Here is a 27,945-nt window from a genome sequence, read left to right on the forward strand (position 1 = left end):
TTTGAGTTCTCATTCTTTAAGGAGTTAAATATTTTATGGGGAGCAGTCAGTTTTTTTTTTTTTTAATTTAGCAGTAATTTTATGTATGTTTTGACCAGATCTCAGGAAAAAAGAATATTCAAGCTCAACTCTAATATCTTCAAGGTGATGGAAGAACTCAAACAAAATCATCTTCCTTATGGTTATCAAATGCTTTACGTTGGATATCCAGGTCATCATTCTTAATATGCTTTAAATTCTAGATATATTAAATAACAATTATGATGAATGGTTTATAATTATGCAAAAATCAATGAATAAACCATAAATAATAAACAAACCATTCAACACATTTAAAGCATTTAAATATATAAAGTGATAAATAATACTCAAATCTTATCAACTAATTTCAAAAATAAATTGTTATGCTCTTTTCCCACAGATAAATTATTCTTGAGGGCCATTTATCTAAATTTCTGGCATTCAAGTACTTTTCTAATTTATTTACAATAAGGAGACTGCAGGGCACTTACTTGCAATATTTATTTCAATCCACAATGCATAAGTTTATTTCTGATCCAAAGTCTGATGTCCAAATCATCAGGAGATTTAACAAGGGCATTTATGAGGTGCATACAAGATACCTACAACAGACATACAGTGAAACTCAGACTTGGCTTCTAACATTCAAGAAAAACAACAAAATTGAAAGATCGTTGTTTTGTTGCAAGTATGTCAAATATTTTATCTCACAGAAGAGCCTATTCATATGATAATTTGTACATACAATATTTCAGTCATTTATATATATTTAAAGAAAACAGAGGGTTGAAGCTCAGTAGTACAGCACTTGCCTAGCATGTGTGAGAAACTGGGTTCAATTCTCTAATTAATTAATCTAATTAATTAAATAAAAGTCCACAACAAATAAAACAATTTTAAAAACAAATAATTTCAGTAGTTTTTCTTTCTCACTTATTTGAAATTGTTGAGGAAAAAGATGGAGCAATATTAATCATTGTCATCTCTCCATAAAAAAACTTACTAACAACCAAAAGGTAAGATCTTGTCCAACACTATTCCATATACATCCATCAGAACATGAACACATTCTAGCTGAAAACTACAAATATGTTATTAGTGGATGGATAGCATCTAAACTAGGACAAAGAAAAATAATTTTCCTTTCATCAAAAGAAACACAAATTCCCAAAGACCACAAGGTCAACAGGTTACTAATTTTAGTTAACAGGTTTATTATAACCAAAAACTATATAATGAGCATTACTTAATTCATTTCTCAAGATTTATCAATCAATGGTTTTTACACTTTGGCAAAAACTCAAATTACTGTTTTTATTAACAAAAAACAAATTATACAGCTCACTAAATCCTTTATTGTACAACTTAAATGATAATTAAAAAATCACAAAATTTTTCAGTTTAACACCGAGCTTTCAACTTCTCTATTTTTTTATGAGTGGCTGAAATATCATTTATTATCAAAAATTCATATAATAGAGGCAAGAGATTCTCTCTAGAGAAGGAAAGCATTTATTGTTGTTGTTGATGATGTTATTTTTCTATATCTACATTTTACTCAAAGTCTAACAAGAACTACTGGACCAATATACTACTGAATCAATATATTTAACCTAACGCTCTTCCCTAAGCTCTTTTCCTCATACTTTAAGGCATGGTTTATATAAATTTAAAATGCTGTTTTGGGATTAAAATACCAACAGACATCTCAGTTCCTGCTGGTTGAAGTCTATAGTGATTGTTGTATTTGATATGTAAGCACCAAAATCTGACCAGCAGGTCTTTACTGTCAAACCTAAAGACTGTAGGTTTGGGAAATGCACAAGACACAGAAGGAAAAAGAAAACATACATTAAAAAACTTAAAACCATATACTTTCGGGTACATATTCACTCAGCAATCACCAGTTTATGTCAATAAGTCATGTTTAAAATGTTTTCTTTCTACTCCCTTCCCAGTCATTACTCAGCATCCAAAATGTTTTTTATCAGTAAACACTGCAAATTTTAAAGATCTCAAGGGGGGAGTGTGTGTGTGTGTGTGTGTGTGTGTGTGTGTGTGTGTGTGTGCGTGTGTTGTATGCATTTACAAACACATTTCTCTCCATTCAGAGAAGCAAAATCAGTCTCAGTCACCCAAGTTTTAGAAAAATGTAAATTAGGTAGCACAGAGAAAGAAGCAAAAACAAGCAACATTAACTTTAGTAGAAAATATCACCTAAACTGAAAGAAGAAATAAGTAAAATTGAGAAGGAAAAAAAGGATAATTCAAATTATTTCCAGGGAATATCAAAAAAGATAATTTCTCAGAGACAGAAAAGTGGAAAACTAAGCTGAAATAATGTATTTAGATCTATAAAATGTTTTCCCAGTTCTAATGTCTATTTACCATTAATATGGTCTGCAACCATTCTTTGATTTATATCATGCAAACAAATGTTTATGAATATATACACAGATGATCCAAAACATACGGATTTTCCTTACAGATTAAAAATCTTATAATCAAGGTAAAGATCAAGGAGTTACTTCTGGATACACAGACCTGTGATCTCACATATATTGAGATATATGGACTTGAGTTATCACACCAATTCAGTATAGCAGCAGATATCAATTTAGAATCTATGCCATATCAATTCCTAGAGACACCAAAAAAGGTTCAGAATCTGCAAAAGGAAGTAGGGCGAACTGTACAATTGCAGATGCACAGCCATCATGGTAAAACATACTGTGCACTACCAGAGTTATGTCTGGCATACAATGGGAATCAGAGGTACTAAAGAATGAAAACTACTTTAAAAAGTACTAAATCAATGATTAATAGGAATGTGCCTGATGAAGGAATGGACAAAGTATTTCAAGCAGATGAATAAATATGTTCAAAGATGAACAATTTTGTTGAATTAAATAAAAGTAATTTGAATTTCAGGAATCCTTTGAGCAGGGAGAGCTGATGAAGAAATCAAGAGAGATGAGGCTGGGGGCTGGGGAGATAGTTCAGTTGGTAGAGTGCTTGCCTTGTAAGCATAAGGCCCTGGGTTCAATCCCCAGCACCCAAAAAAGAGAGAGAGAGAGAGTTGAGGCTGGACAGGAAGACAGTGAAAAGATTAGACATGTCTTTTGTGTACCAAAACACAAAATTCTGATTCAAGTGGAAATAATGAACATCACAAGGATATTAGAAAAAGCAGAGACAATAATAGACAATAGATTCAGATTAAGAAGTTGTTATAGGAGTAACTGTTGAACAATGTGAGAAGGGCTTCAATAACATTTGAAATGAAATAAGAAAACTTGAGGTAGAAGAACAGAGGTTACAAGAGGCCTCCCACCTTTGTTGTTCAAACACACAGAAAATGTACCATAACAGAGATACAAAATACAAGAAAGCCAACAGGTTTTACAGGAGAACAGGATAAATCCTGCTTTTGAAATTGAAACTGGGGTAGGGGAGATAGCTCAGTCGGTAGAGTGCTTGTCTTGCAAGAACAAGACCCTGGGTCCAATCCCCAGCACCACAAATAATAATAATAATAATAATAATAATAATAATAATAATAATAAATATAAAAAAATTGAAACTGAGATATACATTACAAATCAGTCATTCATTAAAAAGAAGTTTGCCAATTGAGTATATTAATAGAAATATTAATAGAAATTCAAGAAATAGTAAGGGCTGGGAATATAGTTCACTTCATAGAGTGCTTGCCTCTCAAGCACAAGGCCCTGGATTCAGTCCCCAGCACCACAAAACAATGTGAATAAGTTATTCATCATAAAGACACAATCACCATGCTTCTAGACTATGGCCTCTATTAACTTGTACTATGCTACAAAAATAGTTTCAATGATATGACAAAAGTCACCTTCTTCTGGAGTTAGACAGTTTATTGTCAAGTGCTTTGTTCAGTACTATGACTTTTAATGTTTGGTTTCTGACCTTTACTGGACAAACAAGCTAAGACACAAAGTTCAAGGAACATAAACACATTATAAATGCTTAAACCCACCCCTAAGCCAATCCAGGTTGCTCCAAGGACACCAGATCAGATGCTTTCTACATGGTTAGGCTGAGGAATTTAAAAAGTAGTCTCAAGAACAGAAAAAGCAAGTTGTCAGTGGTCATGGTGGCACACACCTGTCATCCCAGTGGTTCAGGAGGTTGAGGCAAGAGGATATGGAGTTCAAAGCCAGCCTCAGCAAAAGTGAGGCACTAAGCAACTCAGTGAGACCCTGTCTCCTAATAAAATGCAAAATAGAACTGGGGATGTGACTCAGTGGTCAAGTGCCCCCGAGTTCAATTGCCAGTACCCCACCACCCAAAAAAAGCAACTTGTCTTTAGAAAGTTTATTCTTGGCTCAACATGTTCATCCTGAATGTAGGCAGATGATTTTACAAGTTAAATGATGGTTACTGGGCCTTGCATATTTCTCCATGTATTTCAGAAGAGGCATTGATGGGTTTTGTTCCAGTTTTATGTATAGCGATCAACCTCAGATGATAGATAGCAATTCTCCCTCCACAGCAAAGGGCAGACAAGCTCCTGGTCCAATATAGGAAAGATCGTGTCACTCTTTGGCAAAGGTTCAGCATGCTTACTGCTCATTCTAAAATGTTCTGTAAGCTCAAACTTTCTCTTGTAGACCACAACTCACCGTCTCCCATGAGAAAGCTCTGACTATTTAACCCTCATTTTCTAAACTGTGCTAATAAGCATGCCATTCTGTAAACTGTACTAAGCATTGTGTCAGAATAGCAGAAGACAGTTTCCCTACCTACCATGCATGGTACCTTTCTGCATTTCCACATGTCTACCACATTTCAACCCTCATAATGCTAGGTCAATCATTTCTAAGAAATGGGTGAGTGGCACAGTCCAAAGACCAAAATGTCTTCAGACAGCCACTACAAAAAATAAAGACTAAAATCAATTATTTCCTTAACTAAGAACCATAAAGATTATCAGCCAGCTTAAAGACTTTGATGATAGCCTTGTCTCCTATAACCTTTTCACTAATGATGGTTTCAATTGAGGGATTCCAACAACTAATAAACATTTTCTTTCCAAGAATGCCATGTATGCCTTTAAGAGATAATAACCTTTATAAAAGACAGGTATTAACTTGCCTCTCTCTTCAAAAACAACCATAACTGACACATTCAAATATTTTTTAAAATATATTTTTAGTTGTTTATGGACCTTTAATTTATTTATATGTGGTGTTAAGGGTTTGGGATATGGCTCAGTTTGTAGAGTGTTTGCCTGACAAGCACAAGCACCACACACACAAAAAAAATATCTGGGTTGTAGCTCAGTGGTGGAGCACTTGTCAAGCATGTGCAAGTCCCTGTGTCTGATCCCCAGTACCACAAATATATCTGGTGCTGAGAACTAAATCCAGTGTCTCACACATGTCAGGCAAATGTTCTACCAGTGAGCCACAACCCCAGTATTACACTTTCAAATATTTAGGGAAACACTACCACTATGCCATAAAGCCCTCAAACAACTTTGGAAATGATTTCAAAGTCAAGTTACCTTAGTTTACTATGAGAAAGTTTGAGAAGATGCTGATCCACTTTATTCCCCTCATGCAGTAATTGCCACAATGGGAGTTAGACAATTTAAAAAGCTGCTATTAAATTTGTTCTGGGATAATCAATGATACCTCATCAGCCCTAACAGCACTCAGGGCAGCTTCCAGTCACTGGCCATGGTTGCTATGGAGAAAAAAATTGTCCTGGACTTCCTCCTCACTTAACCAGGGAAAGACTGTGAGATCACTAACATACCAGTCTGTATATAAATTAATACACTAGCCAAATGGAATATTGATTGAAAAATTGAAGGATAAAGTCAACTGGTGGGCTAAGTTTGATTCTGATGGTGTACTGGTATATGGGATTTGTTCTGCTGATGGAATTTGGTACTTGAAAAGCATGGCTGAGATCGCTACCTCAGGTTGGCCTCATTTTGCTGCTTGGAGTCCTGCTCATTAGGAATTTCATTATACGCTCTGCAAGGCAACCTAAACAGATGTCATCATAGCCTGCATCAGTCAGATCATAGTTAATTACTGTCCCTGTCCCTATATCAGGGTTTATCTCTTTCAACAACCTACTGCAACTGGTCTCTTCCTAACTTCACACTATGAAATTCAATCTCTAGAAATGGTGGATACTGTAAAGCTAATTCAAGAGTATTTATTTTTGACCTAGGAGTGTATGACTACTGACATCACCAACTAAACATGTCAGTTTAAAGTGATGGAAAACCTGGAACCCTCCAAGCTCTTGATACTTCCAGCCACAATTCCAATAGGACTGAATCAGGTAGACACTTTAGGTGGGAGAAAAAAGATATAGCATGCTGTCACTTAAGACTTCTAGACACAAACACAAAAGAAAAACCAAATGTCCATCCAAAAAACTAAAATTCACATACTTATTCCACAATTCAATTGACTCTGTGAATAAGAGCAAGGGTTTCAGTAAACTCTTTGGGATCCATATAATGCTTTTGATACTCTGCCAATGTATGACTCTCACAAGAGAAGATGGAAGGCACATATAAAAAAGAGAAGAAAGAGAAAGTAAGAAGAGAAAATTAAAGTGTGGCAAAAACCAGAGATTGACTACACTTACTCCAACCCTCTTCTAAGTAAGACCAGATGAACAAGAAAGGATAATCACATACATGAAAACTAGACCATGTGACAGTTTTGTTCTCCTAGGACATCTGAGGAAGAAGGTATCTCTGTTCCTGGAATCTCAAGTGCTAGCCATAATAGTGTTTGGAGTCATGTTTTCATTAGAACTCTGTGATGTGGTATGGCAATCTTCTTCTGTTCAGTACACTTATGATTACATATTATCCACACATGTTCCAAGGGCATTGCAAAAATTCTGTAGGGCACTCAACACCATATTCTACTTAAATGGTCTATAATTGTTTAGGTTGCTAGCAGTTGAAAAAAGCTATCTGATATGTTCAAGAAAATAAACTGAAGAATACTAATGCTATGTCCAATATTTCATTTATAATTTCTTTTCTGAAAATAAGACTTTCAGGGACTGGGGATATAGATCAATAAGTTGAGTGCTTGCCTCCCATGCACAAGGCCCTGGGTTCAATCCACAGCACCACCAAAAATAAATAAATAAATAAATAAATAAATAAATAAGAAGACTCTCTAAAGTCTGAGAATAACTTTCAGATATTTCAGGTATGTAATTTTTAATGTTATTACTATATCAAATACATGAAAATATGCTCATTTCTTTTTTTTAAAGCAACACAAAATTTTAATCCCTAGGCATTTAACATACCATGAACTGTAATAGTTAAAAATTAAAAATAAGAACCTAATGACATTGGAGAGAGTTGAAGGTACATTGTTAAGGGAACAGAATAGGTTCTATCAAAATTATAGGCAAATTATCTTTATTGTGGTCACAGTCTAAAGAAAATTGAATGATTTTTCTTTAAAAAGTACCTTGGTGGACTGGGGTTATAATTCAGTGGTTGAGCATTTGCCTAGCATGTGTGATGCACCAGGTTCAATTCTAGGCACCATGTATAAATAAAATAAAGGTCTTTCGTCAACTAAAACATATTTTTACAAAAAGTACCTTGCAAACATATTTTTCAATAAAATATCCTCATTGTTCTTTATTTTATTATTTCCATTTTCTTCAACTTAAAAGCAAACAACTGGTTTCCATTTTACTCAGTAACAAGTTTTATTTTTTTATTTGATGATCTGCTATATCACCCAGATTAACACATTTTAATAAATGCAAACTAGGTAGATAGTAATAAAATGGGCACCTAGAACAATAACTTTATGGCAAAATGGACAATCAGTTAGTTCTAAAATACACCAAATTTGTGGAAAATTCAGAAACAACCAGAGAAAGTATATTTGTATTAGTCAATTAATGCTTCATAATTTTAAAGGAGATAGAGCATAGTCCATAATCCACAGAAGAGAACCTACTTTAAGTTTTTTTTAATTGGGTGATATAAGCTAAATTAGCTTAGTAGAGAATGATACCTTTTATGCTTAAGCATACCACCTGCTAGTTTTTTCATACATTAGGCTTAATAATGAGAAGTCTCCATTAAAAGTAAAATCCACAAAAGTGAACTGGGAAAATGAAAATTTAGAATTCTCTTCCAATTATCTACTCTTTATCAGCAACATGAATTGTACCCCCAAATTAAGGGGATTTTAAATGATGCCAACATGATTTATCACTTCTTGATGCAAATTAAACTTTAAGAACTGCATCAAGAAATTTTAGTATTTAAAAATATCAAAAAATTATAATATTACTCAGTGTAACAGAAAATATAATTATTTACACAACTGAGCCAAATACTTTTGTAAAAACCAATTAGTTTCAAACACAATCAGGAATGTATACCTTGGTAAAAGTTTCTCAAGAATTGAATCAAATATATTATTTTTATATCTATCAAAGGGCAGTGTTGCCAGGTGCAATAACACATCCCTGTATTCCCAGCAGTTTGGGAAGCTGAGGCAGGTTCATTGAAAATTCAAAGTCAGTCTCAGTAATTTAACAAGGTTCCAAACAACCTAGCAAGACTCTATTTCAAAATTGAAAATTCAAACAAGCAGCTGGGGAGCTGGGGCTGTAGCTCAGTGGTACGGCCCTTACCTAGCACGTGTGAGGCACTGAGTTCAATCCTTACCACTACATAAAAATAAAACAAATAAAGTAAGACATGCTGTCCATCCACAATTACAAAAATACTGACAAATAAAACAGGCTGGGTATGTGGCTCAGTGGTTAAGCACAGCTGGGTTCAATCCATGGTACCAAAAAAAGAGGGTGGAGAAGCATTTTTGCTGCTATTCCCACTCTGCCACACCACAATACAATTATCACAAAATAAAGCAAATAAGAGGTAATTCAAAAAGAAATTATTCTGACAAATGTCTTTAGCAGCATTATTAATAACAATAAAAAAATGAAATGACCTAAATGTCTCCCAATTAATAATTGATAAATTAAAGAGTATATTCAATAATATAATATGGAGTAATAATAATAATAATGGAATAATATGTGGCACAATAAAATGGAATAATATGTGACAGTAAAAAATGAAGTAGTGATACATACTCCAGCAAGAATCAACATTAAAAATATGTCAAATGAAAGAAGGCAGTCACAATGAACCGTATTTATTATGTTCACTATCACATGATCAAATTTATGTTAAAAGTCTGGAATACCCATAACTATACAGACAGAAGGTATATTAGTTTGGTCAGGGCCTAGAGAGAACAAAGAAATTTGTGGGGTTATGGCTAAGGGGTGGGGTTTCCTTTGGGGAGCATTGAAGATACTATAACATTGAATACAGTTAAGGTTACACATCTGAATAAACAAAATACACAATTTTTTTTTTTTAATGGTGCTGGGGATTGAACTCGGGGCCTTGTGCTTGCAAGGCAAGCACTCTACCGACTGAGCTATCTCCCCAGCCCACCACAAAATACACATTTTAAATGGGTAAATAATTTGACATAAGAATTTTGTCTGAATAACTGTTGATAAAAATCACACCTCAAAACTATACAAAATTTTGAAATAAAAAAGTTAAATAAAAAATAAAAAATAAATTTCCACATGTTAATGTCTTAATGTTGTGGATAGTAAGCCTAGGAACAGATTTTGAAAAAGGAACTGTTAAAAACATCAGATGACAAAAGATCGCTACACAAGGGGAAATCACAAAGACAAAAGGAAGAGAAGAGAAAGGAAAAGAAAGTGAGAGAAAGGAAGGGAAAGCCAATAGAAGAGGAAGAAAAGACAGAAGTAGAATGAGAAGGTCTATTAATAAAATGACCCCAATACATGAAGCAACTGCTGGTGTCAGCAGTGGAGAACAAAGGTGAGTCTCCAACTCCCCTGCCCTCAGACAAGTCCAGATGAGTCAAGAGGGGATTTTTTTTTCAGGCCTGTGGCATTTGGACACATGCAGTAGAGAGCACACATTCAGATCTTCAGTCCTACCTACTGCAGAAAGACACAAATCACAGCAACAAAGTCCCTTACCTGCCACTCACAGCACTGTCAACTGATGGGTCACAGTCGACTTATTAGCTTCACAGTTTCCAACATCACCTAATTTTACTTCAAATACCATCTTTTAATTTTAATTTAATGTTTTTAAATTTTAGGATTTGTTTTTTTGGGCTGGTTTGTAGCTCAGTTGATAGAGTGCTTGCCTTGAATGCACAAGGCTCTGTGTTCAATCCGCAGCACCACAAAAAAAAAAAAAATTGTTTTTTCTATTCCTATCACACCCAGATAGAATAAAAGGGTCAAACTCCAGAGAGCTTTAAAAAAAATAAAAAAATTATAGGTAGGACTTGGTGGCACTCTCCATGGTGTCTTGGAAGGCTGAAGAAGGAAGACTGCAAGTTCAAAGCCAGCCTCAGCAACTTAATGAGGTCCTAAGCAACTTAGTGATACTCTGTCTCAAAACAAACAAACAAACAAACAGGGCTGGGGATGTGGCTCAGTGGTCAATATATATTTACATATAATTTAAAACAGATGCTCTTCATGTTAATTAGCACACTGGTTTCCAAAAGTTATTGCTCATTAGAATCATCTGAAGATTCTTCTAAATCTCCCAAAGGTCACGTCACAAACAGTTCAAATAAATTGTATAATCTGGGAAATGAGAATTCTGTATCAATAGACTGTTTAAATATGCTCAGGTTTGATCATAACAACAATCACACCATAAAATCCTCTTGTCTGTTTTGATTTTTTTGAAGGAAAGTTAAACAAATATTAGTGAATATAATGTAAACTTTGTGGAAGAACATATTTTAAGAATACTTTATAACCCTGAGTTTTATCTTTTTTCTTTTTCTTTTCTGTGCTGCTGGAGATCAAGCCCAGGGCTAATGTGCTCTAGCACAGGGGAAACTCCCAGCCCTATGACCTTGAATTTTACTATGACTAACTCTCAGACTTTCAGTAATGAAAATTAAACAATGAGAAGTCACAATTAATAACTGCTTTAAAGTCATGCTAATAATTAAATCTAGTATAATAAATAATTATAAAACTATGGTTATATATTTTACTGAAAAAAATGTAATTTTTCTCCCAGAAAGTAACCTAAGGAAGTAATCACAGGTGTTTGTAAAGACATCTATAAAACAAATTAGAAATAGTACAAAGTGAAATTCTAGACATTCACTAATAATACTACAAAAACATATTAAGTAGCATATAGTTTCACAGTATTTACATATAAACCAGTCACAAAATACTTTTACAAAACATGTATGATGTGTCACTTAAAAATGGATTTCATATACATGGAACCTACTTGCAGTTGAACTGAATTATGCCAAAGGCCCTTCACAATAGAAGAAAATCAGTCAATATAAAGATCATATATTTTTGATCTTCTAAAACATCTTGAAGGCTATTTGAATTCTATTAATTAAGTTACAAGTAGCAAATAACACAAATACCACTATATAATTGATTCATCCTGCTAAAAAATCAATATGCTGAGGCAACCAGTAACATTTTAGAAGTAACTTATTGAGTACATACCATGGACCAAGCACTTTTCTAACTCTGACAATACCCTAAGATGTGTATTCATCAAGTATTTATATAACACTTTCTACTTATCAGGCACTATTTGATCTGCTTTATAAATATTAAATCTTTTTTATTCTTTAATTGAAACATTAAAATTGTACACATTTGTAGGGTACCATGTGATGTTTCAATACAGGTATACATTGTGGAAAGCTGAAATCAGGGTAAGCATATCACTTTCCTCAAGCTTAGGTCCTTTTACTGTAAAAACAAACATTAAAAACTCTTCTAGCTCTCTTGAAATGCACAGTAGATTATCATTATATAGAATCAATTTACTGTGAATTTTAATGTACATAAGTATATTAAGTAGGTACTACTGTTAATCTCTATTCTAGATTAGGAAACTGAAGCAGGAAAAGGTTAAGCAACTTGTTCAATGACTCATTCCTGCTAAATGATGGACAAAGAACCTAGAACCAGACAGTCTGTACAGTGAACACAAAATGCTCTCGCCAATAAATTCCAGAGACTCTCAAATGAATGAAGTTGTGATAGCCAAAAATATACACTAAGGTACTATAAGTATTCAAATGTGCAATATTAATTATGCAAGAACTATATTTCCTCCTCTTGTAAAGAATATGAATCTAAACTACTACAGATACTCACTTTGTGGATGGAGGCAAGTAGTCCTAAATATTATTTGCATTATTTTAATACTCTTTTTGTAATCAAAAACAATAAAAATAATATAAAAGATAAGGAATAAGGAAGAAAAAGGAAGGGAAAATGCAAAGAGAAAAATAGAAAGGAAAAAGAGGACAAAGGGAAAGAAAAGGGAAGGAGAGTAGGAAATAAAAAGGAAAGGAATTTAAGGGGATCTGGAGAGAGGAAAAGGAGGTGAAAAGGAAGTGGAAGCCAGCAATAAGGAGAAAAGAAGGATGGAGGAGAAAGGGGGAAATGAAGAAGTTCAAAAAGTATCATCCATATCAACATGTATACACATAAGACATAAATTCTTAGACTTGCATAATGAAAAAATATGATCTTCATAAAGTCCAAAGAATAAAGTACTGAAGCCAGATGCTACACTTTCCATAATTGGAGACAACAGATAGGTTTGGCTAAGTCTCTTCTATACATGTATACTACAGGTATACACTGGGAACAAAGAGCTGTGGCCAGACTGAGCTGGCTCAATCCCACTGACTACAGTGAAATCTCACATTGGACTCAAAGCTATGGAGGTAGTGCTGGAATGAACCTCTGAAACCATGAGCCAAAATAATTGTTTCCTCCTCTATATTGTTCTTGTCACATCCTTTGATAATGCAAATCTACCTAAAACACATGTGGTCCTGAACAATTAACTATTTATTTAATAGTAGAGTAAATTTGAAATGTGTTATCTGGATTTCCATGAGAAGTAGTAAATCAGATTAACATGAACATAAATCTGATTTTAAAATAAAGACATAATAGCATATAAATAGAGAAAATACTTAATACAAACTAGTATAGGGAGAACACACTAATCAGGTCCTAAAATAACTTCCAAAGTATAAGGGAGAAAAATTATATGTAAAAATAATGGATAGTTTCTGAGTTAATTTTCTGAAGTGTAGAGACTCACCAAAAAGAGTTGTACCTAAGCATGATACACACTGGACTAGATTTGAGTAAAATGCAAACGACAGAACATCTATGGTAGGAAAGATGCAAAAAATCTAGGAAGCTCAAGAAAGTTATCAAGAAAGGACTTCAAATTCTCTCATGCTCAGAAAGTAATATCTGTGATGAAAAATGTCATTCCCAGCATAATTCTTCTCTAGGTTGAAAGAGACCCCCTCACTTCAGGCATAGGACTACTACTCACTGGTAATCTTAAAAATATTTAAATTAATATTTGACATGACATATTTTGCTTACGATGTACATTTTTTCTTAAAATAACATTTTACTTCAATACTGATTTTATTTTTTATTTCCGTCATATAATCTTATGATTACTAGTGTCAGTTGGCCAATTTCTACAAAATGACTGACATTTGCACCTAATTATGTTGAATTTGCAGATCTACTGGGGAACACTGTAACCCATTTTAACCTATTCTCTTACCAAACTAATGTAGTTCTAGTTTTGTTAGTGTGTAAAAATTTCTTAGAAATATTATATGAAGTATACTATCATCTGCATAGGCTATTTCTCTTTTGATGTATAATATTCATGTTTAATATTCTCATAATATGTAGTAGAAGTCAGAAAATCATACTATTTTTTCCTGTTAACTAAACTAAGTTGTGAAGCACTTAGATTTTCAAAATAAAATAGAATAACTGAAGATAGTTCCCAGGGGCCCTTTTGTGGATTGAAAAAGAATTTTCCTCTAGTTGTAATCTGCTATAGGTTTTAACATACATTGGCATATGATTTACCAAAGTTTTTTTCTGTCAAAATTATTTTTGGAACCTTTCTCTATTACGACATATAGAGAGATGTCCCTGTTGAACATGGGGTACATTCTTTCCTTTTTAGGTAGTTACCTTCAGTTTGCTAGTAGTTTTGAATATGTTATTCAATATCCAAAATGGAATAGGGCTTTTAATTTTCTTTCTTGTGATGTCTTATCTCATAAACTTGCCTTATAGAAAGAATTAGAGGGTTTTATTTTTTTTTAAAGCGATCATAAATTATTATTAAAAGTTTGGTTTAAATCATCAGTGTCAGTGAAGGTACTTTTTTTAAATATGTGGTTGTTGTTTAATTTTTGTTGTTTGGTTTGCTTTTAGGTCTAGGTTCTTGCTGTGTTGCCCAGATTAACCTCAAATTCCTAGGTGTAAAATTATTCCCCTGCTTTAACCTCACCAGTATCTGGGACTACTGGCATGTATTCCCATGAACAGTTTTTCGGGTTCTTATAAGAATATTTGTAATTAAGTTAATTTTTGTTTTGTATGTCTTTTGTTATATATTCTAGCATCTAGGTTGATTAGTGCATTCTATTCATTCTTTATTTGATTTTCAAAACTCATGACTATCTAGATTAAGGTGGAATAATGTGGGCTGGGGAGATAGCTCAGTTGGTAAAGTGCTTGCCTTACAAGCACAGGGCCCTGGATTTGATCCCCAGCACCACAAAAAAAAAAAATAATAAATAAAAGGAATAATGTGGAGAAATGAATACTTTGCATTTTGAGAACTGACAACTGTCTCAGGATGTCCTGTGTAGAATGGAGAATATACACTATTTAGCACTCATATTTCTGAGATAAATGAGACAGAGAATCTAAAGTAAATTATAAATTTGAATAGCATTTTTCTGATAATGATGTTGAATACCTTTTATATAACTTTATATATTTGTTTGATTTTTAGGCATTTTACCATACAGTATTAGTTTTATTTTCTTTTTTCTTTTTCAAGGAGTTGCATGATTTTCATACATTTTGATATTAAACTTTTCTCAGATATGTGGTTATCAAATATTTTCTTCAATCTATGGTCCATTTATATTTCATTTCTTGATTCCTTGGCCATAAAAATGACTAAGAATTTATTATCAAATCATCCATCTCAATATTTTGGAAAAAGTAAATTTTATAAAAAGAAGAGTAGAGAAAGAAAAGTCTAAGCAAAGGAGCAAAATTAGGAGATACTAAAAATGACCATACCACAGAAAGAATCATCAATGTCAATGTTGGTGCTTCCCAAAAGCAAATGGAATTGAAAAAGCTCTGGTAAATTTGACAAGTAAAAATTATGTCAATTATGTACCATATAATTGCCAGCATATGCATATATATAATGATGTCTCACTTGATGGGACTACACTGTAGAAATTTGTTCTAAATGATTCTGCCATTTTCTGAATATCTGAGTGTAATGACAAGAATCTAGATGATACAGACTATTATGTAACTAGACTTTTTTCTGTTTCCATTGTTGTGCATAAAGTATATCCCTGACCAGAACACTATGATACCACTCATGAATAATGTTATAAAGTTATAGCAACCAGTGTAGACATCATAATGAAATGAACAAATGGTAGAACTCAAGACAAAATGCTTAATAAGTCACTTGCTATTTAGACAGTAAAAAAATCATAGATATTACAGTACAGGGAAGAAGAAAAATGGCATTCTTTCCAAAAAAGATAGGACATTGAGATATTTTTGTAATAATAAAAATGCTATTGTACCCTTCATCATAGCATATAAAATTTTATCTTCATATACTAAATATAGATATTACAAATAAATAATAGTGAAATATTAAAGAAAATATAAACATTCACAAGTTGTAATAAGGAAGAGTGAGAAAGGATACATGTGGTGGTACACACTTAAAATTGCCAGTACTCTGGAGGCTTAGGTAGGAGGACCACAAATCTAAGGCCAACCCAAGCAGCTGAAAATAAAATTTTAAAAAAAGCTAAGGATATAACATCTTTAGAAATTAGGTAATGTAAAATAAATCATATATACAAAAAACAAAATTGGAGACCCAAAATGGCAGACTAGAGGGAGGCTACATTCCTTGTTGCTTAGTAACTCAGGTTTCAAGCAGAGGAAAATCTGTTTCTCTGTGAGGCAGTCTTTGCTGCTTATCAATCACCTGCTGTTTATCTCATTTGTCCACCTTAATCACCCACAGTCTGCCAGCATATTGACAAATTTTTGAGTGCAGATCTCTCACTCACTGCTGCCTCTGCCATTTGCCCATTTGACTGCCTCTTGCTTGCCATTACCTGTCTTTCATCTACCCATCACTCACCACATTAGTTCCACCTGCTGATGGTCTGCTGATAGCCTGCAGACCACAAGCAAAACACCAGCTGCCAGCTATTACCTAGAAGTCCACTGTCAGGTTTGATTAGATGTGCATGGCTACTGCCATTTTAGGACAACAGGACCTGTAGGACCCCTGGCATAACCAACTGCATTCCAACCTCCAGGACCCCTGGCACAACCTACTGCATCCAACATGGAATTGGCACCCACACCCCACACTGCAACTCCCCATTTGCCAACACATTTGGAAGCCAGTGCATTCATCTTGCATTATCCTGAAAGTGGAAGCTGCTATCATTAGGTGGGACCAATTCCATTCTGAGATGCCTACTGGTGACAGGAAGCTCATTGTCAGGTACCTCTCATGCATTAGGCTACTGAAGATTGGGAGGTTTGAATAGCATATGACTGTTATAGTGTAGATTTTTTTCTGAAAATTTTTGTTTTTATTTCTTTATTTTTCTCACTCTATTTTCCTTTTGTTTATCCATTTCCTCAGAGTCTCTTTCTCTGCTTTCCATTGCTAACAACCAACTTCTTTTGATTCTGCTTTCACTCTTCCTATGATTTAGTACTTATAAATACTCTTTTCTTATCCTTCTAACAGTTACATCCTACACTCCTCCTCATCCTCTTTGTCTACCATTATAAACTGTAGACCTCATTGCAAATCTATTTGTTTTACTGTAGATAATATTTGAACTCATCCTATTTACTATGACAATATTGTTAACATCTTCATAGGGGCTATTTTGTTTAGGGCTGCATATTATCTGTACTGGGTACTGCTAATATTGATATCCACCTTAAAGAAGAGGTTTTGGAAACCTGCAGGGTTACTATGAGCCTGTAGCGGAAAACTGAAATACCCCAGATCTGCACTGCAAGAGGGGAAGATACATGAATGACATGAAAAAACAATGGAAGGGTTCCAAATCAACCAAGATTCCATATTAATAGAATCCAGTGACAGCACAGTAAAAGAAATATCAGAAAAGGAGTTTATAATATACTTAATTAAAATGATTCATGAAGCAAAGGATGAGATAAGACAGCAAATGAAGGCAATGAATAATCACTCCAATGAACAATTGAAAGAGCAGTTGCAAGAAGCAAAAGACCATCTCAACAAAGAGATAGAGATTCTGAGGAAAAAAACAAACAGAAATCCTTGAAATGAAGGAAAAAAGAAACCAAATAAAATATTCAATGGAAAGCATCATCAACAGACTAGATCACTTGGAAGACAGAACCTCACATAATGAAGACAAAATATTTAATCTTGAAAATAAAGTTGACCAAACAAAAATGGTAAGAAATCATGAACAGAACCTCCAGTAACTATGAGAGATCATGAAAAGACCAAATTTAATAGTTTTCAGGATTGAGGAAAGCACAAAGGTACAAACCAAAAGGATTGAACAACATATTCAATGAAATAATATCAGAAAATTTACCAAACCTGAAGAATGAAATGGAAAAATCAACTACAAGAGGCTTACAGAACACCAAATGCACAAAATTATAACAGAAACTTTATGTAAGTGGTTTCAATTCAGCTTAAAAAATAAGTTTACTACATGTAAACTTATGTACATTATATGTAATGTTAGTATTTCTGCTTTGAATTCTTGATATTGCAATGAAATTCCTACTTTATTAAATGTATTTGATATGCTAGCTATTGTGCATGATTTAAACTTTTTTTGCTTTCTCCCTTTTCAGGTTGTGCACTTTCTTTTACAACAACCCTCTAGAAACAGTTTCTGAGAATTACTGAGCTGTTTGTAAAGGACATGTACTTAGGGAGTATGCAAAATAATCATTTTAATAAAAGAAATATATATTTAAGGCTGGGGTTGTGGCTCAGTGGTAGAGCACTTGTCTAGCAAGTGTGAGGCACTAGGTTTGATTCTCAGCACTACATATAAATCAATGAATAAAAATAAAAGTCTATCAACATCTAAAAAATATTTTAAAAAAAGAAATAGATATTTAAAATTTAATACAAACTATGGGAAAAGTGTCCATTGTGTAAAACATAGTTTATCTTTGGATTCAATGTTTATCTTTGGCTTTACAAAGTAGATTGTATTTTCAGTATTTTCTATATAATATGTTAAAATGTAGAGCAATTGCAATACATCAATAGAATGAGTAAATTTTCTAAAAAAAATTAAAACTAAATAGTATTGATGAACATGGAATAAATGCACTCATGAAGGAAAGATGGAGTTTAAGCTGTTATTATTCATTTGTGAAAACTGTTTTGCTATCCAATATACATGATACACCCCCACCAGAAACAGACTAAAATTACACATGAGGATATAGCCATATTTCTCCAGAGTTGAAACCCAGGAGCATGGTTAAAGAGGATGTACATTTAGGAAGAAATAAATAATAAACTGTGAGAAATAATGGTTTCTAGAAGAAAGACACTTTTTTTATAGAACATCCAGTTTGACAAATGCCATAAAACACCATGTATGTTTTATATCAATGTTACATGAATGTCACATTTCATATGTAAGCATATTTAAAAAGGAGGTGTGCAAAATTTGAGAAAATAAAAATACAGAAGAGCATATAAAAGAATTAGTTACACTATGTATAGATAAAACTCCTGAAGATGACCATTTTTCCCAGGTTAATCTATAATACTCCATCAAAATTGAAACCATGTCTTGCTTTTAATTAAAGAAGGAATGAAAGCAAAAATTCTAAAATTCTCCTGAGGGCTAAATACACATGACATTAGCTAAGAGAAAAAGTAACAACTATCATTCATTACCTAACACTAATATATATTATCAAATTACATTATCACAGTAATTTAAAGACCAAGAAGTCACAATACAGAAAATTCCATATGTATGTAAATATTTTTATTGTTAAGTGCAATGAAAAGACCTATATAAATCCAACTACATCAAGAAAAATATTTAATGTGATTGAATGTTACAACCCAACCTAAAGGCAGATGTTATAAGAAGAGGCAAAGATCACTGGTAGGACTTGTGTGTAGAATGTGTGTAACAGTGGAATTACATCCCAACATTCCCCCAAAAGCAGATATTAAGAGGGATGATTTTCAAAATATAGCAGAATATGAGCCTTGTGACTTTCCATTCTTCATGAATGCATCAAATAAACATCTACTACTCTTTTGAGTTCCTCTTAAAATGAATTCAGAGTCATATACAGCAAAAAGAAAAAATCTACCATCAGATGAGTAGGAAAAGTTGGGGTACACTTGGACATTAGCCTTTCTTGAGCAATGTACCATATAATTGGGACAGAATACCTAAATCTGGTGTCACCCTGAATACAGGAAAACTGATTGTGGTCATAAATGAAACACATTTAACTCTAAATTGCCTCTAGTTTATTAATTTATCTGGTGCTCACAGAGGAAGGGACTAGATATACACAAGCATCAAGACCAGAAAAAGGGGTGTTTTTCTAGAGCCATTCAAGATCCATGGGCTTTATTCCATGTGACCAGGGCAGAAGAGGAGTTAAATCTCAAGGGTCCCAGTTTATCCCAAAAAAGAAATTTGTCAATATACTTTGCACACTGTTGTTGCTAACAGTTGATCTTCTATCTAGTCAGCACCAAAGAGTTAGTAGGAGAAAGAGTCCACAACTGGCAACCCAAGTGGGAGTTCAGCACTTCCTGAGCCCACTACCCTAAGTCCGTTCAGTAATAACCCCAAGCCTAACCATTTCTTTCTATAAGAAATTTTCCCCAACTTCAACTTTTTCCATTCAATGGACTACATCCTAAACCACCAAGCTTTGGGAGCAATGCCAAATGTGCATTGTGTATCTCCCAAGATCACAAAGGACTGGCTTCGCATCAGTGTGCAAGCATTTCCATGGGCTACAATCCCCTCCATGATTGAAGAAAAAGGGTTAAAAGCACAGATCTCTGTTTATTTCTAAAAAGATTTACATAACTTTTTCCAGTGAGTATAAGGCATCCTGAAATCTAACAAACTTGCATCAGGAATTCAGTGCACCGCTAAACTATAAGACCTTCTGCAACTTGAGCACAGATGTTAGAATGACTATCAAACAATTGAAGAAAAGTAGTACTTCAATTATATGGATATGAAAGAAAGAAACACATTATCACTGTGCTAGAATATAAATTTGGTACAGCCATTTAAAAAAAAAAAGCATTGGAAGTTCTTAAGAACTAACAATAATAACTCTGGTTGCATTTCCAAAGTAGGTAAAATCAGTATGTTAAATGATTGCACTCTCATCTTCATTGTAGCAGCATTCATAATAGCCAAAATAAGAAAACAACTGAAGTGATTTTTGGATGAAGGATACAACAGGAGACTTTTCCCAGCTTTAAGGCACTCAGATACTTCCTTGAGAAATTATACTCCCTAAATTTATACCGCTCTCTAATAAGGTAAATCCCAAGTACTGATATTCACTAGACTCAAAAAATATTAGATGTGCAAGCTGTGGAATTCTCATATCAGACAGGTGTAAAACACAGTACCAAAAAAAAAAAATAAATAAATACAAGAGAGGGGAATGAGAACCCTCTGATAAATTCCACAAGGCAGACTCTCAGCACAAAGACATTTTGACAAGTTGTCCTGCCTTGGAGAGACAAAGGGAGGACAGAAACACATATATTTTGGTAAAGGTCGAGTGATTTTTCTCTATTTTCTATCATGTGAAATGCTCATAAACAAACAAACAAAAAATTCTTTTTATTTTTTTCTATGGTACTGGGGATTTGACAGAGGTTCATGTTAAATCTGAGCCCATACCCAGCCCTTGTTTTAAAATTTTGAGACAGGACTTTCTAACTTGCCCACAGTCTACCTCAATTCCAATGATGATCTTGAAATTGCAATCTTCCTGCCTTAGCCACCTGAGTCTCTGGGGTTATAGGCATGTGCCACTGCACCCGGCCAGAAAATAAACTCATTAAAAAGTTTCATCCAGTTCTTGGTAAAATAATTTTAAAACACTCTGCTTATTTCAAATGTAATATGGGAAAAGCAACTGATAATACTGGGGAGAGGGGAAGTTGTCTTGGGAAAATGGACAGGAAACTGGAGTTTATTGACATATGTACATAAAGGTTTAGGCTAGGAGTTAGGGTTCTGGATTTGACATTTTGTTTCCCATTTATTTAGAATATTGAGGAGGATACAGGCAGTGTGGCACACACCTGTAATGCCAGCAACTCAGAACACTGAGGCACAAGTTCAAGGCCAGACTCAGTAACTGTCTCAAAATAAAATATAAATAAAAAGTATGAGGGATGTAGTCACAGTGGTAAAGGACCTCTGGGTTCAATCCATGGTACCAACATCCCCCCCAAAAAAGAAAGAAAAGCAAGGTCAGGAGGAAGAACTGAGACCCCTATAGACAGACCATAGTCCCCTCATGCAAAAAAAATACATGGAGTTGTGGTTCTGATGATTATTCCACTCCTCAGTCCACCATACAGTCTGGGAAGGTGCTGGAATGCTGGCACATATGTGCTTATGTAGGACTTCAGGTTGGGGCTGCAGATACACTGCAGGGATAGGACAGGACTCCCACTGTCTACTGCTGATATATGCTCCACTTGACTGACTGGTGGGGAATTCAGAGCTGACCTGCCTCAGAGCAATGCCCAGCCCTGCAAATACTAGAGATTACCATATAGATGCTAGTCCAAAATTGCAGATCCCCACATGGTCACTGCAGTAAATTTCATGCAGCCTCACCCCCAGTCTCAGGATGCCACTGCACACTAACCTTTTATTGGCTTTTTGCAGGTCTCAGTGTTCTCTCCATCGATCTTCCTGCACCTGCACAACAGAGCAAACCAGGACCCCTGAACATGAAAGAGGGAGCCTAGACATGGATACCAACACTAGCAGTCTCCAGAGATAAAAGTCATACCAGATGGCTAAGCCTGCTTCTCTTCACTGACTGTGTGCTGTATTGGACAATGCTTACCTAAAAGCTTCTGAATAGATATCAGAAGCTAAATAAATATCCAATGGTAATAATATGTGAGGTGCAAGGGTAATTAAAGTTTTCTAGTATTCACATAAAAATATATAGATATTGATTTTAATAACATAACAATATATCCAATATGGGAATATTAACATTATGTGACCAGAATATATTACTAATGAATTAAAGTTTCTATTTCTGAATAGATATCAGAAGCTTTTGTCTTCACATGCTCAGACTAAGTCTAGTGAGTCTTCTGAGTGATAGAAGGTGACATCAAATTTATAAATGAATGAAGTCACAATAGCAGGTTCTTGAATGTAACTTTTTTTTTTTTTTTCCCGTTGAGGTGCTAGGAATTAAAATCCAGATCCTCAGACTACAGTTCATTAAAAGCAAAGTTTCCTTGGAGAAGTAGAATCCAGCCAAATTAGGAGGACTGTGCATTTTACCTTGCATAAGACCTTTTCAATTTGTGGATTATATATGTCTGTATATGACTCATAGATGGAAAAAATTCACTACACTGTAAAATTTTATTTAACTTCCCTGCTTTCTTGTGATGAAACAGATTGAACATTGAACTAGGAAGGAACTCCCTATGGCATAAATATCCAATGGTAATAATATGTGAGGTGCAAGGGTAATTAAAGTTTTCTAGTATTCACATAAAAATATATAGATATTGATTTTAATAACCTAACAATATATCCAATATGGGAATATTAACATTATGTGACCAGAATATATTACTAATGAAATACACAAATTGTTGGAAAAGTACTCTCAAAACTATGTCAAGCCTCCAGAATATCTCAGTTCACAGGACCAAATTCCAACTTTGAGAGCTATGCTTCCCCTTAACCTCAGGGAGATAAAGGCCCTGACCACTGCTTTTTATGCTAGAAGTGAGGGATAAAATTTCTTACCAATATTTCTTCTTAAGTCCAAAAAACAGGAGAGACACTGCCCTGAGTGAGAGCAGGGAGCTTTAATCAGAAAATTTCCAAAAGTAGACTTTTTTCACCAAATGCTGGCCACAGTCCATTCAATTATCAGCAAGCAAAAGATGAAGTTCCAGGAGTTGGGGGTCTATGTTATCATATTCACAGCCTTGAATCTATAATTTAAATGCACTAAAGATAAACTTTTTATTTTGCAATTTGGTCTTAGGCCTAATAGCTAATCTATAACATTTTTTTCCTCCTAAGATCAATACCCCTCAAACAATAAGCAAATGGGCTTGGAATCAATATGAATTCTGTTTCCAGGTATGGTGGCAATGCCTGAACTCCCAGCAGCTCAAAAGGATGAGGTAGGAGGGTTTTGAGTTCAAAGCCAGCCTCACCAACTGAGCAAGACCCTGTCTCTAAATAAAATATAAAAAATTGCCAGGATGTGGCTCAGTGGATAAGTGTCCCTGGGTTCAATTCCCAGTACAAAAACAAACAAACAAACAAAAAGGGTTGAATTTGAAAGTCCAAATAACCTCCACTACACCACATGACATATCTTTCTTATTATTTTAGGACTTAGTGACACTTAGTCAAGAAAGCAGGATTTCTACAGGTGTGCCTGTTAAGTGTGTTTATACATACTACTATATAATATATCTTTCTCATGATTTATGTATTTGCATAGTGTCTTTTGCTTACCATCTGATATCTGTTATGGAATAAACCATGGCCAGGATTTGATAGAATAAAGTCTACTTCTTGAAACTTTCTGGTTAAAGCTGTCTGCTCTCATTCAGGGCAGTGTCTTTCCTATTTTTTTGGACCTAAGAAGAAATATTGGTAAGGAATTGTAATCCTCTCCTGAAAGAAAAGAAGGCAAGAGACTTGCCTGCAGCTATGTCTGTATATATGTAAACAAAACCTTTTCACATAGCTAACTGGTCATGAGATTTCCTATCTGGGACCTATGGAAATCCTGGTTCAGTTTATAACAAGGACATACATGATCCAGAAGTAATCTCAATGTTCTTTTATGAATCAGCAATTGATACAGGTTTCTGTCATTTTCTAAACATAGCTGAACATGGGTTATATAGGCATGGAGCAGAGAACTATTTTATTGGGGACATAGAATAAAAGGAGGACAAGGAGAAACATGTTAGTTGCACCACATTAAACCACTACAGAATTAGAAGCTGGAATTCAGACAAGGAAGACTCAACCTTTAAATTCAGGCATGTGCATGACATGGGTGCCTACGGGGCATTATAAGATTTGAAAGAAAATTCATGTGAGTGGCAGACAATGGATCAACAATTATTACCTGTATGGTGTCTTCCAGGTGTTTTGTCCAGCTGTGGGCCACAACACATACATACATTGGTAGCCTCCATAAAGCACATTATCCTTCTTTATCCTTGAAAATTATTCCCACTGTAGAGATGAAAAAACACAGGTTTCTGGACATTAAATGATAACTCAGCAGCACACAGAGATCTATCCAGGGACAGAACTATATGAAAACCCTTCAAAGCTTCTCAAAGGCTGGTTAGTTCTTGACATGAGGATGTTGATCAGGAGAAATATTATTTTCTTCCCATTTTGAAGAGAGTGCCTTGAGAAGACATCACAGATGCAACACAGATTTTTTTTTCTTCTTTCATGTTAATTAACTCTTCAGAAACAGATCTACCAACCCAGATTCTTTATGAGGGTAAATGTTTGAAAACTACCTGGTACAAAAAAAGCACATAACAAGTCCAGAGCCTGAGTATATCTCAGAAAAAAAAATGAATCTAAAATGCATATAATAAATTGAAAAAAAGTAACTATTTCTAAAAATAAATGTTCTCTTGTTATCTCCACAGCATGTCATTCAATAAATAATAAATCATGTGTGAATATTTAGAGAATTTGCCATATCTTATCCCATATGATTTTGTATTAAACTCCAAAACCCAGAGAGTAAAATGCATGATCCACTGTCAAAAACATTAAAAAAAAAAAAAAACCTTAAAGAAAGAGAAGTGGATGTTTTTGTGAATGTGTCATTCAACAATTTACTTACCAAATTATTTTGAGGAAATATATTCATTTTCCTACAGCTATGAGGAAGAGAGATTTCCCTTATTTTTCCTATTAGAATTTTCAAAGATAAACCCTAGAATCCCATTTAAAATAATCTCCAAATAGAAGACAGACAAGAACCCTATAATATATACTCAAGGAAAGAAAAAAGGCAAATCAATGTTTTTTAATAATTAAAAATAGCACCATTATTTCCTGAAAACAAACTGTCTTTTATCTTTGAAACCAGAAACCACAAAAGAAAGGCAATTCATATATGAACAACCAATTCATATAGGAGATATGTTCAATAAGTGTTCAATAAGCATAAAAAAAATCAACATCTTTAGAAACTAGAGAAATGTAAAATAAAATCTCATCATAGACAAAACTGAATAGTATTGTTGAAGATATAATACTCAAAAATTCAAGAGAAGTTTAAGTTATTATCTACTTGTGGAAACATTTTTGCTATTGAAGATACATGATACTACCCACCACAGAAACATTGAAATTACAGCACATGTGAACATGATAACCAGTAAGAACACAAGAATACTCATCCAAACACTTGAAACACAGGCAGATGGTTCAAGAGAATGTTCATCTGGGAAGAGATAAATAGTATTTTCCTAGTGGGGAAAATGGTCACTAGGGGTCAGTCACATTTTTGGCCATGATATATTCAGTTTAAAAAATGGCATAACCATCTCAAAAAACCAAAGCACGAATGATCTTGCTGATAAGCGGATGATGATACATAATGGGGGGTGGGAGGGGGGCAAGAATGGAGGAAGGAAGGACTGTATAAAGGGAAAAGAGGGATGGGAGGGGTGGGGGGGAAGGAAAAAATAGCAATGAATCAAACATCATTACCCTTTGTAAATGTATGATTATGCAAATGGTATGCTTTTACTTCATGTACAAACAGAAACAACATGTATCCCATTTGTTTACAATAAAAATAAAATAAAAAGAGAAAGTGAACCTGTTCACTTTTATGTTCACCAATCTTCCTCAATGCCTTTCTTAGGCTCCTGCAGACCCAAATTTTATTCTAATATTACTGTGATTATATTTGCAATTAATATTGTACTTCTAGAAGTAAAAAACAAAAAAGGCATAAAACACCATATTTAAGTTTTATATAGGTGCAGTATGCATATGATGTGCTCACAAGTATACTTGTTTAGAAAATAGGTAGAACTTATGAGATAATAAAATTCATCAAAAGCACAAAAAAGACAATTACACACCCCATATGTAGATGATAAATCTCATCAATACAAATATGACGATTTTCCCCAAATTAATCTAAAATATATTAATCGAATTTGCCATGTACACATATCACTATACTACAGTGAATTCTACCTTTATGTGTATCTATACAGCAGTTATTTTTTAAAAACAATAAATAGAAGGAAGACAGGAAGGTAGATGGAGCAAGAAAGGGGAACTACTGGGCACTGAAGTGAAGAAAATTTTATTCCATGCCTGCATGATTATGTCAAAATGAACCCAAATATTAGGTATAACTATAATGCAATAATACAAAAAAATCCAACATGCATTACTTTTAATGAAAAAAGGAACCAAAGCATAAAGTTCTATAATTCACCACAAAGTTAAATATATATAAATTTAGCCAAAAACTTTTCAATTATAAGAGCAAGAGAAGTCTCATCATTACCTGACATTCACGTATATTATGAAACTATACTATTACAATAATCATCAAGGAATAACAATATAAACAAAATGCATACAAAAACCCATATGTATATAAAAATTATATACGTAATTGTAATAGAAAATCTAGGTAAATCAAACCACAAGGCTAATCTTAGCAACTTAGCTAGACCTTTTCTCAAAATAAAAATTAAAAGTACCAGGGATATAGCTCAGAGGTGAAGTATTCCACTGTTCAACCTTCAGTAACAAAACAAAACAAAATAGGAAATTAAAGAAAAAAAATTAAATGAAAACTAACTCGCTCAGGAAAAAGCAAGGTTCCTATAGATCAGACCACAGTTCCTGTCTGGGAAGATGCTGGGCCACAGGCACAAACCTGCCACATAGGATTTGAGTCAGGGGCTGAGGGTGCCCTGCAGGGATAAGGAAGGCTATGAGGGATCTCTGCCACTGATATGCCCCCCGCCTGGATGGCCAGTGGTACCCCCAGAAGAGGGGTCAGACCTAGACTTGAGAGACTGCCTGAAGTCATGTCCACCAACTCCTGTTCCCGCCATAACCAGTCCCTGGTTCCAAGAGTCTCTCTCCCACAGCCTCCCTCCCCAGGCTCATGATACCTCTGCACACTCACTATTTCCTGGTGCTCAAAAACCAGGCCTGCTCCCTAGGGATCTTCAGCACCCCCACAGCAGAGCAACTGGGAACTATAAAAAGTGAGAGTGAATCCTAGTGCCGAAAGGCAGGAATGGCGGATACAGCAGAAAAGAACCCCGCCGGATTGTGGAAGCCCACCCCCTCCTCGCTG

The 27,945-nt window shown here is 34.3% G+C and overlaps 1 long non-coding RNA gene across 1 annotated transcript; it reads right to left on the reverse strand.

Moving 5' to 3' along the window:
* Positions 1-118: 118 nt before the first annotated feature.
* On the reverse strand, positions 119-27,909 carry LOC306646877. Its single transcript, XR_013759994.1, has 3 exons — positions 27,772-27,909; positions 513-623; positions 119-238 (listed from the first exon to the last, which is right to left on the reverse strand). It is a non-coding gene; the product is annotated as an uncharacterized lncRNA (long non-coding RNA).
* Positions 27,910-27,945: the final 36 nt, after the last annotated feature.

Source organism: Sciurus vulgaris, assembly GCF_902686455.1.
Source record: "Sciurus vulgaris genome assembly, chromosome: 16".
NCBI lineage: Eukaryota > Metazoa > Chordata > Mammalia > Rodentia > Sciuridae > Sciurus > Sciurus vulgaris.